The 15920-nt window shown below is 42.4% G+C and overlaps 1 protein-coding gene across 6 annotated transcripts in view; it reads right to left on the bottom strand.

The window, feature by feature from the left end:
• The window catches only part of BEGAIN (brain enriched guanylate kinase associated), a 266431-nt gene extending 251064 nt beyond the window's left edge, over nt 1-15367 (bottom strand). Inside the window, exon 1 of one of the 6 annotated variants that reach the window (XM_090034027.1) lies at nt 15052-15367. The gene's annotated coding sequence lies outside the window, so the exon portion shown is untranslated. Of the gene's footprint in view, nt 1-1469; nt 1487-15051 lie in introns of those variants that run through there. The other 5 variants (XM_090034031.1, XM_090034028.1, XM_090034030.1 and 2 more) reach the window with 5 other exon arrangements.
• Nucleotides 15368-15920: the final 553 nt, after the last annotated feature.

Here is a 15920-nt window from a genome sequence, read left to right on the forward strand (position 1 = left end):
GCAGCACCATGACAGTACAGGGTCAAAGTTTCCATGGAGACTGGCCTGAGCTGTGCTGGTAGGGTGTGCAAGCTGGGCAGGGAGCTGCTCTGGGGTTGGGATCTTGCAGCAGTGACAATGTGGTTGGGAGATGGCACAGAGCTGCCATGCGCTGCCCACACACCCCAGGCAGCAGTGTGTGCAGGCAGCAGATCGCAGCTCTGCCCTGGCTTCAGACCATGCTGTCACCACTGCCCTGGAGCAGCTTCCTGCCCAACTGTGTGCCCTGCCAGTGCTACTGGGGCTGGTCTCTGTGGAAACCCTGGCTCCACATGTCATGGTGCCACCACTCCTGGGGTCTCCATAGAAACCGGCCACAGTGACGCAGGCAGGGGGTGATGGGAAATGGAGTCCAGCTGCTGGCTGGATCAGTCATTTTCCCTGCTCTAGTTCCACGACTACTATCACAGAGCCCTGTGTGCTCGTGGTAGCCCACCAACGCCAGTGGGATTCCACAAAGGTGCGGGAGTCTATATGAAGACAACTGGGCATTTCTGAAGTTCAGCTTCCACTGATGCATAGTAAAATAGAAGTTCCTGGCTTCTGAGACTTTAAAAATCTTGTCTGTTCCAGAAATAGAGCAAACATCATAGTCAAGCTAGAATCTTTAATGACTCAACCATTAAAGAGGAGCTTTTTAGTCATGCAGGACTGAACACTTGTGTATGAACAAATGTATCTTCACAAGCACCAATCCAGCCACTCAATGCATAGAACCAATTTCTTTTGTGATAAGAACTGTATCTTCCTGTTTCTCAGCCAGAAAAAAAGCTTATTTGTTTGAAACACCATATTTTCTCACATAAAACAGATTTCCGCCCCCCAGAACCAGCTGGGAGAAATCAGGGTGTGCATTGTATATGAGATATACGGACCTGTGGGGAGCCAGAAATTTGGCAGTGGGAGAGTGGTGGCAGCATTAAATGCCCCAGCTCTCCGAGCCATAGCAATTAACATTGCCACCGCTTCCCCACTGCCAGACTTCTGGATCTGTGGGGAATCCTGCTTCCAAATAACATGGCCTGTACACTGCTTCAGGTTGGCACGTAGTTTGGACCTGCCACACAGGGTCAGTTCATAGCCAGCCCTGGTATACAGGGTTAGACCCACCACATGCCTCAGATCCTGTGTGCTGGATTGGGCCAGCATGTTGCTGTCTGCAAGCCCTGTTTGGTGTGCAGGGCTGGCAATAGCTCAACTACCTAACTGCTGTTTTTCGGTTTCTTACCTGTACTAAAAAGTAAGTTGTCCATCCCTTCCACCCCTCCCCCTTTCAAGCTCCCTTTCAAAAACAGGGGTGTATTTTGTTCTGGGGTGTGCTGCTGTATGCAATATAATACAGTACACTGCCCAAATATTAGATATTTTGCTTTTTTGTGTGCAAAAGACAAGATTCCTAAACATTCTGTCCTGCTTACGTTTTACTTTACCTTCCTCAGAATTTCAACACTCCAATGACTTCTTTAGGTATTGCTTCTATTTAAGAGGTTCAGCTTATCCAATCAGAATATGGCAGCCTTGACATGTTCCCAGTTCAGAGTTCCTTTAGGATGACAGACACTGGTTTTTACTTCGTTACGACTGGGATCGATGCCTTGGGAACGAATTGCATAAATCTTGTTACATCCATCCCCTTAAAATTCCAGTCAAATTAACAGTTACCAAATTTGATACTGTATAATATCTATGGGTGAATATACATATAGACTGTAACAAATTGTTGGAATTTTATATAGTGTTAAAATTGGAACTTGCTGTGAACACTCCCATGTTAAAGGTTAATACTGTTTCTGGCCCGCACAACTCTGACTTGCAACTAGAGGGCTAGTGAACAGGGGCCTGGCGAAGACCTAGGACATGTCGGCTCTATCCCTGCTTGGGGGAGGGAGGACTGGGAACAGTGCATCCTGGGATTCTGAAGGACTTCAGATTGCATATTTTATCACCATGGAGCACACTGAAGTTGTTATCATAACATGAGCTAGGTAGCACATCCCAGCATTAACCCTCTCATTAGGTGCTGTAAATTTGAGATGCATGGGCTGTGTCCAGATGAGCTCAGCTGTGCGGTATGTGGTGCCGCAGACACATCTGCAGTGCAGACCTAGGACACCTCAGCTCTATCCCTGCTTGGGGGGAGGGAGGACTGGAGCAGTGCATTCTGGGATTCTGAAGGACTTCAAATTCAGCTATGCATGCTCAAAGGGAGCAGTATGGGTTTTTTGTTTTTTTTGGTTTTTACCCCTGGATAACCAGGGTAAAAAAAACCCTGGCAAAAAAAAAAGCAGAGTGGTGCAAGCAAGGATAGCACGTGCCACTGAAAACCAGAGCCTGGCTAGCTGGAACCATGCTCTGGCTGCTGGCCAGGTGCTGAGCAGCAGGATCACCACTGGTACATCCCCAGGATGTCAGGTAAGGCTTCTGGGGCCAGCCCAGTGCTGGCCCTAGCCTCCCCTACTCCACCTGGGGTTCCCTGCCATGTGCCAGAGGGCATGTGGCACAGGCATTCCCCAGGGACAACTAGTAGTGGCACAAGGTGTCCTGCTGCTAGTTGTCCTCAGGGAAGCAAATGTCCATTCTTGTGTGGACTCAGCCACAGAGAGTATTTAGCATGAGTTAATGGGCTTTAATATGTGGACACTCACATTTTAAGTGCCCTTACTATGGTCTAAGTCTAATATGAAATAAACTTCAGTTTAGTCTCTGAGTAGGTATCCTCACCATAGGGGTACTCCATACAAAGAAACCAAATATCAAACAAGAATGTGCATAAGGATCTGGAGGATCAAATCCTTATAGTTTTGCATTACCATACTGGAATGATTTCAGTGACTTAGTTTTTATGTTACATGATTTACTTTATGGAGTGTTATGCTCTTAAAATTATTTTGCCCCAAAAGAAAATGTTTCTTTCTGCTCTGTGAGCGGAGACACGTTTGAATAGCAATGTATTATTATAGCAGTCCAGGCAGTATTTCCAAGAGAAATGTCATTAGAGAGTTGTATTAACAGTTTTAATCTTCTCTTTCTTGTAATAACGTGTCTTTGCCAGGTGGATGATTGCCTGAATGCTAATCTTGTGTGCTATTCTATAATTGTGTTAAGAAATTGTAGATATTAAGTGTATTACTCCTAAAGCATTTTCAGATAGTGAGTCAGTCTCCCTCAGCATTCATATAACTCTACTGACTTCACCCTGTCACTGAGTCAGAGAGAGGATGTGATAGCCAAGTCGAGAAAGGAATAGGAGACATGTTTCTATGTGATATTTGGGGTGTGACCCTAGGATTCAGAGAGGGTTCAGTGAATGGTCACAGTCCTCTTTTTCTCCAAGCCCACCAGCAAGGCAGCATGGAGTCTGCTCAGAGTTTCTGCTTTCAAACAGCTCCAGAGTCAGTTGTTGTCAGCCCTTACTTTCATGCAACTCCCAGAGGCTCTGCACATCCTTATCTCCTTCTCTTCCCTGCTGCTGTATTCAGAAATGGGGAGGAGAAGAGTGAACAGCTGCTCTAGAGCTGGTTGAATGCATGGACTCTGGGTGGAACCTGTACTTGACCAGCTGGTGAGCTCATGGGATGTGCAGAGCTCATGCAAGAGCTCCCTGGCATTGAGGACCACAGCAAGAGGTTGCAGCCACACTCCTTAAGTGCTTGCCACACATGCAGTGAGCACGCTTCACACATATGCTTCACACAGCTGATGGGGGACTGCACCCCTATCACCCTGATGGATTCTTCCATGATTCCTAGCAAGATGTTATTGGGTTGATCTTGACTATGTAGATCATAATCTTTCTGGAGAAGGTGTTGTCTCTTATGTATGATTGCTACCAACCCATAATAAGTGCATCCAGTTTGAAGCTTTCTGGGCACTGCTGTAATACAAACAATCATGACAGTTGAAAATAGGACCAGTTCACACAGACTCAGGTAAGTCTGATTTGTTTGCCCTAGGTGGGGCTGTTTAAATGCTTCATTTTTTATTAGCAACATTAATATGAACAAGGCAACAAGGATGATATGATCATAGATACTACAGATACTATAGTATCTATGGAATGGAATGGATTTGGAATGGATTTGGAATGGATCTGATAAATGTCTAAAAATGCGGCACAAATTAGCCCCTCTTAATGAGCCAATATTCCATGGCCATAGTCAGATATCTGTGTTCCAGAACAATATATTCTGGGGCGCATCTACTGAACTTGTTCCACAGAGGATGACTTTGCAGAGCATATAATGATTTTTTGTAAAGGTTAATTTATGTGCTGAGTACCATTTTTTTTGCAGGCACCGTGCAAGCCTGCAGGTTTGGGATGAAGATAGAGCAGGACAGAGTAGTTACTGCTAAAGATTAATTGATTCTGACTAATGTCTCTACAGACCACTATTCAAAGAGCTGAAAATGGGATTTTTTTTTTCTGAGACACAACATTTTTGCACCTATGGTTGTTTTTTTCTAAATAATATGAATGTTTTTTGGGAGATTGTATTTTCTTGCTAATAGTACCAAAAGCAAATGGAATCTATCCATTTAGCTATAGCAAAAAAGCTGCAGTAGGTTGTTATGACAACTGTAAGTTTTATAGAGTAGAGCTCTGGAAGGATGTTTTCATTTTTGGGTCAAATAAAATATCCCAGCTCTAACTCTTCTTAAAATAATTTCTTTAGAGCCACAAATGTTTTGCATACTTGGCACTATATACTTTCATATCCTCGTAATAAAATATTCTGTCAACCTATATATATATATATAAAAAAATATAGGGGTTTTGCTGTAATGAGGCTGAAAGGCAGGTTTGCACTGATTCAGGTGACCCACTTAAAAGGAAACATAACGTGAACAAAATATTGACCTGTTTTCTTTTTAAAATTCCAAATAAAGGTTGCCCTCAAAGTTTGCCAGAGTCAATGGAGGGACTCTAGAGGTATGTCCCCATGAATGGGAATGTGCGTTTTCCCAGAGACAAACAGCAGCTGCACAATATGTGCTTCTGCTTGTCCCAGGGGAATGCCCATGCATGCATGCTCTGATGAGCAGCACGTTGTCCCAGGTAGGGTAGGAGAGGCTGTAGACAGCACCTGGGCTGACCCCAGAAGCCTTCTCTGGGATCCTGGGGGCCTCTGGAGGCTGTAGCTGTGGTGGTCTGGCAGCTGGAGTCTGGCTCTTGATGGCCAAGTTCTGGTTTTGGGTGGCATGTACTGCTACCACATGCACTGCCACACTTTTTTAGACGTGGCACTTTTTTTTTTGGACACTGGGATCTCCTGGTGTCAAACCCCCTCCCCCCCACCACACTGCAAATTAGCAGAGTGGGGGAACACATGCAAGTGTGGCGTATGCACTGGTCAGCACTGCAGACGGGTCTGCAGTACCGCATTCTGCATGCGCGTGCTCGTCTGGATGTCCCCTAAGGCTTTAGATCAAGTATCAAATTGCTTGCTGTGCTACACTTACTGCAGCAAAGGGAACTGCAATACATTGGTTTTCCTTGCAGGCCGTATTGTTGCTGTCTCTCTGAGCTTCCAAGGTGTAAGAGGTGCATTATGGGCTTGAGCCAAAAACCACTGTATTTGGTTGATTTTTTTTTCTTTTTTAATTTATTTATTTTTCTTTCCATGTAATTTCGATAAAGCTCTAGTTGAGTACTGCTATTTATATGGACAACAAACTTTCATGGTTGCATCAAATATAGAATCATAGAAAAATTAGGGTTGGAAGGGACCTCAGGAGATCATCTAGTCCAACCCCCTGCTCAAAGCAGGACCATCCCCAACTAGACTAGGGTTGGAAGGGAACTAGAGGTCATCTCAGCCAAGGCTTTATGTAGCCAGGTCTTAAAAACCTCCAAGGATGGAGATTCCACAACTGTTCTGGGTAACCTGTTCCAGTGCTTTACTACCCTCCCAGTGAAAATTCTTGCTAATATCCAACCTAAACTTCCCTTGTTGTAACTTGAGGCCATTGCTCCTTGTTCTGTCACCTGCCACCACTGAGAACAGTCCAGCTCCATCCTCTTTCGAATCCCCCTTCAGGTTGTTGAAGGCTGCTATTAAATCCACTGTGTCTTCTCTTCTCCAGACCAAATAAGCCCAGTTCCCTCATCCTCTCCTCTTAAAAAAATATGACTTATTTTTGTATGGGATACAAACTCTCCATTACCTTTGGTATAATCCAGCTATAAAATGATGGAATTTACAAGGAAACTTCTCCTATGGGATAGTTATTCCTAATTTATCCACAGTAGATAACCTATGTATTAACTGTTTAGTACTGGTCAATGTCCAAAAGATCAGATCCAGCATGAAAATTCCTTTATTATCTCCAGTTATTTAGCTCTTCCAGGCAACGTCACAATAGACCTTGTCCAACATTACTTAAGGTGGGAATTCTTATTTCCCATATTTCTGGTACAAAGCTCCGATTTATACCTTTAGAAGAGTATCTAACATCCTTCTCCAAGCTGCTAACCAAAGTACTTAATCTGGAAATGCCATATTTAACTCTAGATCGTGTTTAAAATAACAAACAAACAAATGAAAACCCATTGACTTAGGACAGACAATAAAGAGTAAACAGAGACTACCCAGGAAGGAGACTATAAACATAGTTAGACAGATCTTTGTGAAAACCATATTGTGTTAGGCCTTACAGCCGGTCAGAAGTTTTGTTAAAAGCCAAACTTAGCCAACTGCATTTTCCCCCCACCTCTCCTAATCTGCACTTCCACTGCACAGAATACTGAGTAAATAATATGCACGTTAATCTAAAATGCTGGGTACTGGTCACTGTCAGACAATGTACTTGAAGTACCACTGGACTTACAAGCATAGTGGATAGATGACTTATTCAGAAGTTCTCAGTTCCCTGCAGCAGCTAAGTCCTGACACTTTCAGTGCCAAGTCCTTTGACTGTGTGCTCTCCCCCTTTCGTCTGATGACAAAGACTTTAATAGACCTCAGTTTGCTATTCTTTGAATCGTCTTCAGTAGAACAATGGAGGCCTTTCCATCGCACAACTGAGCATGCCCCTTCAAATAATACAGATGTTCCTCTCTGACTTGGGTTCATTTTGGGATTTGTTTCTTGCTATAATGGCTACCAAAACACTGATTTGCATTTAATAGTGGGTTTCCTTGTCTAGTTTTTTTAACTATACAGTGTTGGTGTAAAATCTTCTTGGTGTAGTTTTGTTTAATATCTCTCTGGAAAGTGTCTCTTTTTCCCAGGTAAATGGGAATAATGTATTTCAAGGCAGGCTAGGTGTTACACAATCTATTTTCACAGCACTAAATATTAACAGCAGCATTTTTTTGTGTGGAGCAGGACATTGAGAATGAACAAGAAATGCACTGAACCTTACATCTGGTTTTCTACTATAGGTCATCATATTTTACTATCTTCCTCCCTGAGAGTTGTGCATTCCTACTGAAAATTCCAGTCCATGCCGGCTCTCTGCTGGATCAAGTAGCCCTCAGAACCAACAGAAAGATGGATCTGTTGCTCTCTTCCAGTGGATGACTGCCAAATAGTACCAATTAAAAATTTGCTCTAGGGATTTCAAATATTTCAGCAGTATTTGCTCATGGCAAATGGAATGAAACTACCCTGCATTCAGAAAAGTGCTGTAACTGGTTTGTTAACCCCTCTTATTTTTCCCCAGGAGTGTGGGAGGCTTATAAAAAACTGTGGCTATTTTGCTTAATTCCTAGCCAACAAAACTGATTGTGAGTTTCATTGCTTGTTCAATAATGCAGGAAGAAAATCTGAGGATGACCCACTAAAGCTAAAATAGCTTAAATGTACCTGGCATAGCTATTAAGACTAGGGCACTATAAGCATTGAAACTGATGCTGTACAAAAGCATGTTGTCATTTTAGACAAATAGTGACTTTGGATTAATTTTTTTAAAGTCTCCACAGCCACAACTCTTCCACTTCAGTACATGGATTGCATGCCACTCAAACAAACAAACAAACTGTAGCAGGGGAAGCAATTTAGGTCTGACTCTTCCACACTGCCTTGATTATAGTAATGTAAGACCAAATTGCAGGGCTAGAAGAAGCAGGGGGCCTTGCTTGCTTATTTACTTAAACTCATGCCAACAGTAGTGTGCAAGCTATCATCCATTCCATATGACTATTCCCGTCAGTGTCTCCTGCCAAGGTAGCTATCAACATTATTGGAAGCATATTATTGTTTTGCTCAGAAGGAAAATTTCAGGAATGAGTTGCAGTGGTGTTTGCCTCCTGAAATGTACTTTGTGCCTATTTATAGTGCTAACATTAAAAGTTGCTCAAGTATCTTATGAGTTAAGTATTTTCCCACTTCATAACCACAGTAATGAAAATGTTAGCATGGTTCAATGTGGGAGCCTATAAAGGTGTAATGCTGCAAAATGAAACAGAGCCAATTTTTGGAAACATTTTGCTTGTATGTTAGCATACTAAACAAAGAATGAGACCTCCTGTCCCTGCCCTTGAGCTCCAGGCTTCATCTTTTACCTGTAATTGGGCCCACTTCATTTGATAATGTGTAATAGAGATGTGGGAGGGTACATGCTACTTTTTAAAGGGATAAGTAGTTGCTCTATGTACACTGTGATCCTGCAGGGTCTCCTGCACTCTTCTATCAATTTCTATGTGCAGTGAGTAGGCTGCTCTGTCTGTATCCCCATCTGCCTCTCCTAGGAAGCCAACACTGCACATTAATGCAGACTTTTCAGCTGCTCAGAAACTGCTTGCTGCTACTGTCTCTTCTTGCTTTCCTTACATTCACAGGGCTCCTCAGTGCAAGTGAGCAAATGCATTCCTCATTAAAGCTACATAGAGATCAGTGCACCAGGGTGTGGAATTTAGTGCTATCTTGTGTGTGCAATCAGAAATCTTATCCATTTCACTTATGATCCTATTTCTTTCGGAACAACCACTTCAGCCAGTGGTAGCAGTGTTCAATCCCTACAGGTAGCACTGAGTGTGAGACGGTCTATGTAATCTTTAGCTTAGATATGAGAATGGGGTGACTGGTTTCTGGCAAATACTAGAACTACAGCAAGGCTGTGTTATATTACTGAGTGCTCTAATGCTGTAGATCAGGACTGTCCAACTGCTGGTCCCGAGCAGTTAACTGTGGCCTGTGAGGACCAGAACCCAGGGGGGTGGGTGAACACTGCCACCTCTTGCCATCACACCAATGCAGCAGCTCTGGAAACTGCATTGACAGGGAGGCCTGGTGTAGGAGAATTAAAATTAACCATATTCTGGCTTAAAAGCTGGTCAGACCTTTTTTTTTTTTGAATAAAATAAAAATTGCTTTTGTATAAGCTGGAAAGACTTGTCTTGAGGAAACTGCAACACAGAGTTTTTATTTTATGTAAGTTCTTCTATTCTATGTAAGTTCTTCTACCCTGCTTATCATCACGGTACCTTCCTTTAGTGAATTAAGCAATGACACTAATATTGTTGGTGATCTTCTGGTGCTCTTCTTTAGTAACAGAAACACAAGTGCAATTCCTTGTTTTGACAGCATTTGCCTGTGTGTTGCTGTGTATTTACGTTACAGAAGATAGGATCAATGAAAGTCACCTTGCACTTGATGAGGTTTGTGGTGGCTCTTAAAATGCTGAGAGAATTAGTTTCAATTTTCAATCAGCTCCTGACAAAATTCTGCATAGACAAGTTTACCCATTTCTGTGCAACGTTTCCTTTGTATTTGAGGAAGAATTTTGGTCTTCATTCCAGACCTGTAGAGTGGATTTTGTTAAATAACTTTGGACTACGCCACAGAGTACCTTGAAAATAAAGACAAGCATCTTAAATGGGATTCATACTACACATAGGAGGACAGTGTTGTATTCTGATTAGCCTGTGCTGTTGAAGAGAGAGGCTCCAGTATTCTCTAAAAGAGTTTCTTGGGTATGAAGTCTTCACTGCTAGGGTATATTGCAGTACTAGAGTCCAGCTGAGAGGTGCTGACACATGAAAAGCCATTGTCTGCCAGGATGGGAAGGGCTCTCTTGGGCAAATGAAGATGATGGAACACATTACACATCACTGGGCATCTAAAAGTGCCCCTAAACTATGGACAGAACTGATGATGAGTGTATGCCTTCAGCCAATGACAGCATCTTGACTGAATTCCTCAAAGCATTTTCCTCTGCTTGACACCATTACGTCTGTCTTGCTCAGATTCAGCATCAGCCCATGTTTATCCATAAGCTGATCTCCTTCAAACACCAGGTGCCTTTCTTTGTGTAAATGTGTGGTGTAGAAAAGGTGAAACTTGGTGTGTCTACAATGATTCTGTGTCACTGTAGCAATGTGCTATGGCAATGTAGTATTGGCAGGCGAAACCCATGATGCCACAGCTACATCACTGTAGTGATACAAACTCTTATTATTTCATGTTTCTATGGCGATGTAGTGATTAAAAAATAACTGTGTGCTGTGTGGATGGTGAAGTATGGCCTGCTACTGCACTGTCATTTAGTACTTTCAAAAGGAAGTACTAACTGACAGCACAGTAACATTGATACCGTAGGGGCACATGTAGATGTGTCTATTGTGTCACAAGTATAATGATTTCACTTGAGGCCAAGTCATCTAATGGTTCAGTTAGCAGGTAAGAAATCTTCTTGTGGGAGTGCAGTTTCCATCATTGCTGTTTTGGATGCGTCCCTTCAGAAGGGCTCAAACTATTTCAGTGCACTATTTCCGTGCACCCCTGCCACCTCTCTCAGGTGGCTAAGCCATATCTTGTTTACTTATGCCTCTGCTAGACATTACATATTGCACAATTGACTGGTGAATCTCAATAAAGTTATATCAGCCACATGCGCAAAGTAATTATCACATGATAAAAATGACTATCTAGTAGGGATGTGTGAAATGGGTCCTATTCAATCCAGCTTTGGATTCAGCCTTAGACACTGCTTTAAATGTTTTTTCTGCATACCTCAAGGCATCAGGCATGGCTCATGAACTCAGTGATTGTGGGGCAGATGCAGCGTCCCACAGGAGCACAGGGTGAGGACCCCATGTGCTCGGCGGCAAACCTGGAAGTACTTCCGGTCCATTTCTGGGTCTGCCACCAAGCACGTGGAGGGGACCCTCTGTACTCCCATGGCTCAGTGATCAGCCACAGGTGGACTCTTGGTGCCACTCCAGACTCAGGAGCCACCAGTTGCCGAGCTGAGGGAGCTTGGGGGGGGGGGGGGCCTTCTGCGAGCTCCCTGGTGAACCCAGAAGTGGATTAGAAATGCTTCTGGTCCACTTTTGGGTCTGCTGTTGACCACACTGGGGAACCCCCCATGCTCTTGTGGGATGCTCCATCCACCCCATCTCAGCATTCATGAGCCACCTGGTACCTTGAGGTACGTAGAAAAAACATTTAAACCTGTGCCTATGTCCAAATCACCAAATCTTTCCAAATGTCTCTGAATCAATTCAGAGGGTTCCAATTTCAATTTGGAGAGATTAAAGGGTTTCCTGGTTCAATTCAGCTTTGGAGATTCAGCCACCAAATTGGGCCAAATGTCCACCGAATTGAAGCAGGAACTGAAGCTTTGCACAGCCCTACTATCTAGCTGAAAGAAGGGCCAACCAGCTAAAAGGTTAGTGCTTGAAAATGTGTAACAACTCAGTTTTTGGTTTCTACCCAGCTTTATTTTGAGCATGCGTGGGCCACTTTTCCTTCAGTTCTTCCCCCTTCTCCCCCTTCTTCTTCCTTTCTTAACCCCCCCCACTCCAGTTAGTTTCTTTCTCTCTCTTTCTCTCTTGCTCTCTCCTTTTTTTAAAGCAAAATGAAACAGAGTTGGGAGGAAAAAGTTGCCTAAGGAAAGGGGGGAGGGCGGGGAGGGAAGAGGAAGCACATGGTAAACACAAGTGATTAGAGACCAAAAACTTAAAAAACAAAAAATATTCCAAGAGGAAAAATCTTTGTAAGAAAGTTTGCATAAATCCATCTTGTTTTTCACCATGAGGAATGAGAGTCCTTTGAAATTCTACACGATTAAAGTTTTCCTATTGTTAGATGAGCTTCGCTTCCAATGCTTCTCCAGCACTGCACCAAATAGTCCTTTTCTCTCCATACTGATAATACTGCCTATTCTGAAGTTCTCCTCAGGAGAGAATGTAGCCGTCCAGGTTGGGCACCTACAGAACCCGTGTTTTGGACTATTTTGCATACAGATTTTGTGGCAGAACTTTATAGTACCAGTTTTTATGAATGTAATGATGAGTTTAATAGAATCTGGAATCTACTTCAGTCACTCTTGGAAAAACTTCCAAACACTAATATAGAACTTCTGGTTCTTCATCATTTTTTTTTCCCCTGAACTTTTCCCTCACTTTACATCTTTGGGAATCTAAGTCCATTAATTAAATTTTGAAATTTAGAGAAAGGTGAAAGATGGGGGAAATCTTTTGTCAAACATCTAAACCACAAAAAGAATAAAATGTCACTAATATTAACATACTTTTGACATGTGAATCCCATCAAATGAAATAAAATGTGAGTTCTGAGGTCTGTTATCCAATGTCACTCAAGTGCATCTTAATACAACCTATGATTACATGTGCTATATCAAGTCACTGCAGGCCCTTAAGCATTAACTTCTAATAAATACAATTGATCTATTGGGCTACACTGTACCCTACATGATGGGTTTGTTGCTGGAGGACATGATGACCACAAAAGAGGCAGAAGGAAACACTTTCCCCGCTCCCTGCCCCCTATCACCTTTATTAGAGGTTTTGTACAGACATTCAGTTTCTCCTGGGAGAGTAGTGACTCTCCCAGGAGATACCACGAGTATGCAGATGTTCTGGCTTTCTGTCCCAGGGTAAAAATGGCTGCTTCAGGAGAAGAATAACCTGGGAACAACCAGGGTTAAGTCATACTCAGGAGAGTTTCTTCTTGGAGAGTGAATGTCTGTACATGCTGCTAGAGCAGGGGCAGGCAATTATTTTGGACAGAGGGCCACTTACTGAGTTTTGGCAAGCCATTGAGGGCTGCATGACAGGCAGCCAGGGGCAACTAAATATTAATTTTCTAAATGTTTTAGGGGCCCTTTAGGCCGGATAGAATGGCTTGGTGGGCCACATCCAGCCCACGGGCTGCATTTGCCCTCCCCTGTGCTAGAGTCTCCATGTACTTGGAGATGTGAAGTCTTCCCACTGCCACCCAAAAAAATCTACTTTGTTTCTCTCATCCTATCTCAGAAACCAATTTACCACTTGAGGGTTTTCCCCTATGCCACCAAGTGATCAAGACCTCTTTAAATATATTAATTCCTGGCCCTGTCTGAATTTTTTGAGAAAAGTGCTTCAAGTTTCTCCTGCTTCCTGGACCAGCTATTCTCTTTCAGACTTGCTAGGGTCCTGACTTTCCAGGGCTCTTGTAAAGCTGCTTTGATAACCCAGGCCATGACTGAGCACATTCGGAACTGGACTTTTTTTGTGTGGCTGGCAACCCGTTAGCATAGAGCTGGTCCTAGGTTAATGTTGTTCACTGTAGCCCTATGGCAGTGGTAGTGTTCTCTATTTTTATTCTAGATCTTGATGTGTGTAATCCTCCAAGGCTTTCTGTATCTGTCACACAGTAAATAAGGGGATGAATGCTTTAGCTCTGAGCTTCAGCACGTCCTGCAAAGTTTTTTTTTTATAAAAAAAAGCTTCTCTGAGTGTAAATGAGTTGGACAGGTGATTTTTTTTAAAGGTATTGTTATGAATAATTTGAAAATAAATGGAAGAAATAAATGTTAATTCCCCTCTCTTGCCTACATGTCTTGTAGTGCTAGTGGGATGGGTGGGTAGAATTAGAGGAAAGTATTTGGATTTTTTCCCTACAGCAAATGGTGGTTATTAAAATAATCGATTTATACAAGTGATGTTTTTTCACATACAAAATTTTCTTTTAACCTTGTTACCAAGAGGGTTTGAACATGCTTACATTAAAAGTTTCTTGGGCACTGGCAGCAGGGATGCTGTCTTATGTGCATATACTATATATTCCTACAAAGAGCTACGCCCATTACTTGTTCACAATTAGGGAGTCACATGGTTGCTAACTGATGCTAAGTAGCTAGTAAGGCAGCTATGAAATGAAAAAGTGTGTGTAGGAACAGAGAGATCCTTTTATTCTTTGCAATGACCTTTTTTTCCATTACAACTGTTGCAATTTATTTTTCCTGCATCTTTCACATTTTTCTTTACCCCTTTAAAGCCCCTGATCCAAGCTCCTCTTACCAGGCTCCAATAAACATGTCTATTGAACTGTATAAATACTCTTAAAGGAGGCAAGCTACAATATGCACTGTTTGCTTTGGCAAATGAAATTGCATTTATGCTGCTTCACACACAAACGATTATTTCATCTGCACACCAAAGCTCATGTTGGGTTTAGCAATGATTGACTAATGCCTCGAATAATTAAACAAAATCACCCACTGTAAAATATTTTTCTTCAGCATTTAATACAAATTGCTAAAGTATGGTTTCATGTGTATTATTAGCTGTATTAATGCTACCATATGACTTCTGTTTTCCTCTCCCTCCCTTGTAGTAAAAATGATTGTAGCAATTTCACACTTACTGACCAGTAGCATATTCTTGATACACATTTCCATTTATGATAAGATCAAATAAAATTTTCCACGATGTGCATTATGCAAGATGCATAACTCTTTCCCACCTCCCCACCCCCCCACCAAAATAAACTATTATGGAAGTCAATAATAAATCATTCCATGAGCTTTCTAGCACTGCAGCTATGGGAAGCTGCACCCATATAATTTGCCGTCTTGTACCACAGTATATTAAATGTTTCCTCTTTAAGGCAGCAATGTCTGCCAAATGAAACAACGGAGCATGCTAAATCATATTAAAGCTGCAATATGACATCTGAATTGCCACTGCTACAGATTTAGTGCTGAAGACTTTTGCTACCTATTATACATTTTAAATGGAAAAAAAACTGGCATGCTCTATGGCTAAGAGAAAACAATACTTACTTTGGAATGATTCTGGGAGCTCTGTTCTGCTAGTCCACAGACTGAAACGATGGAGCCAGATTTAGAAGTAGCTTATTAGGTGCATGCTGCTTCAACAGTTACAGCTGCTGCTGCTGCTTTTTTTTTTTTTTTTTTAAACTGAGAGGCAGGATCATTTTTCTTTTAATGAAACCAGCCAAGAATGACATCCTGTCCGTGTTGCCATGAGAGCGTCAACCTGCATAGCAAAGTCGAGCAATTGCCAACAAACTTATTAAGGGTCATTCGCTGTCTACCAGCTGGTGCCTTCTTGTGTAGTCCCAAACTTGAACAGCATCAAGGAGTGTTACTGCATGTCTGTCACCAGTGTAGGAAATTACTAGTTAAACACTTACACTTGAGACTGAAATGGACTGAGTCAATGCTATGTGGGAATTTTCACTAGTTAAGTACATTTTGACAAATCTTTCAGTTCTTGCACAGTCAAAATCCCCACAGAAATCAACAGGAGGGTGGTGAGTGGAATATCTACTGGTACAGCAGGCACCCTGTCAGGACCAGGCCCTAGATAAAGAATGCAGGGACTGCACTATAGACACTATATATAGCAAAGGGATCGTATCTAAGAAACGCAGCACCCTACTCCATCTTTGATCTTCAAGGGCTACATTTTTCCAGTCGCTTCGATCCAGTCTGCATTTATGCTTGCCTGTTTTTCTGAATGAACTTGAATACTTTGTGTATTCATCTGCATGCCTATTTTTGTTTTACTGTGCTGACTCTGGGGTGTTTTGCCTGAGTAGATTCCATCACACATACAAGTGACGCAGCACGGTGGACACGCATGATGGGGACCTGCAGCACTAGAAGCCACGGTCTTAAATTTGCCC

This window comes from Crocodylus siamensis, chromosome 2, assembly GCF_052110815.1.
Source record: "Crocodylus siamensis isolate JL-2025a chromosome 2, ASM5211081v1, whole genome shotgun sequence".
In the NCBI taxonomy this organism is placed as follows: Eukaryota; Metazoa; Chordata; order Crocodylia; family Crocodylidae; genus Crocodylus; species Crocodylus siamensis.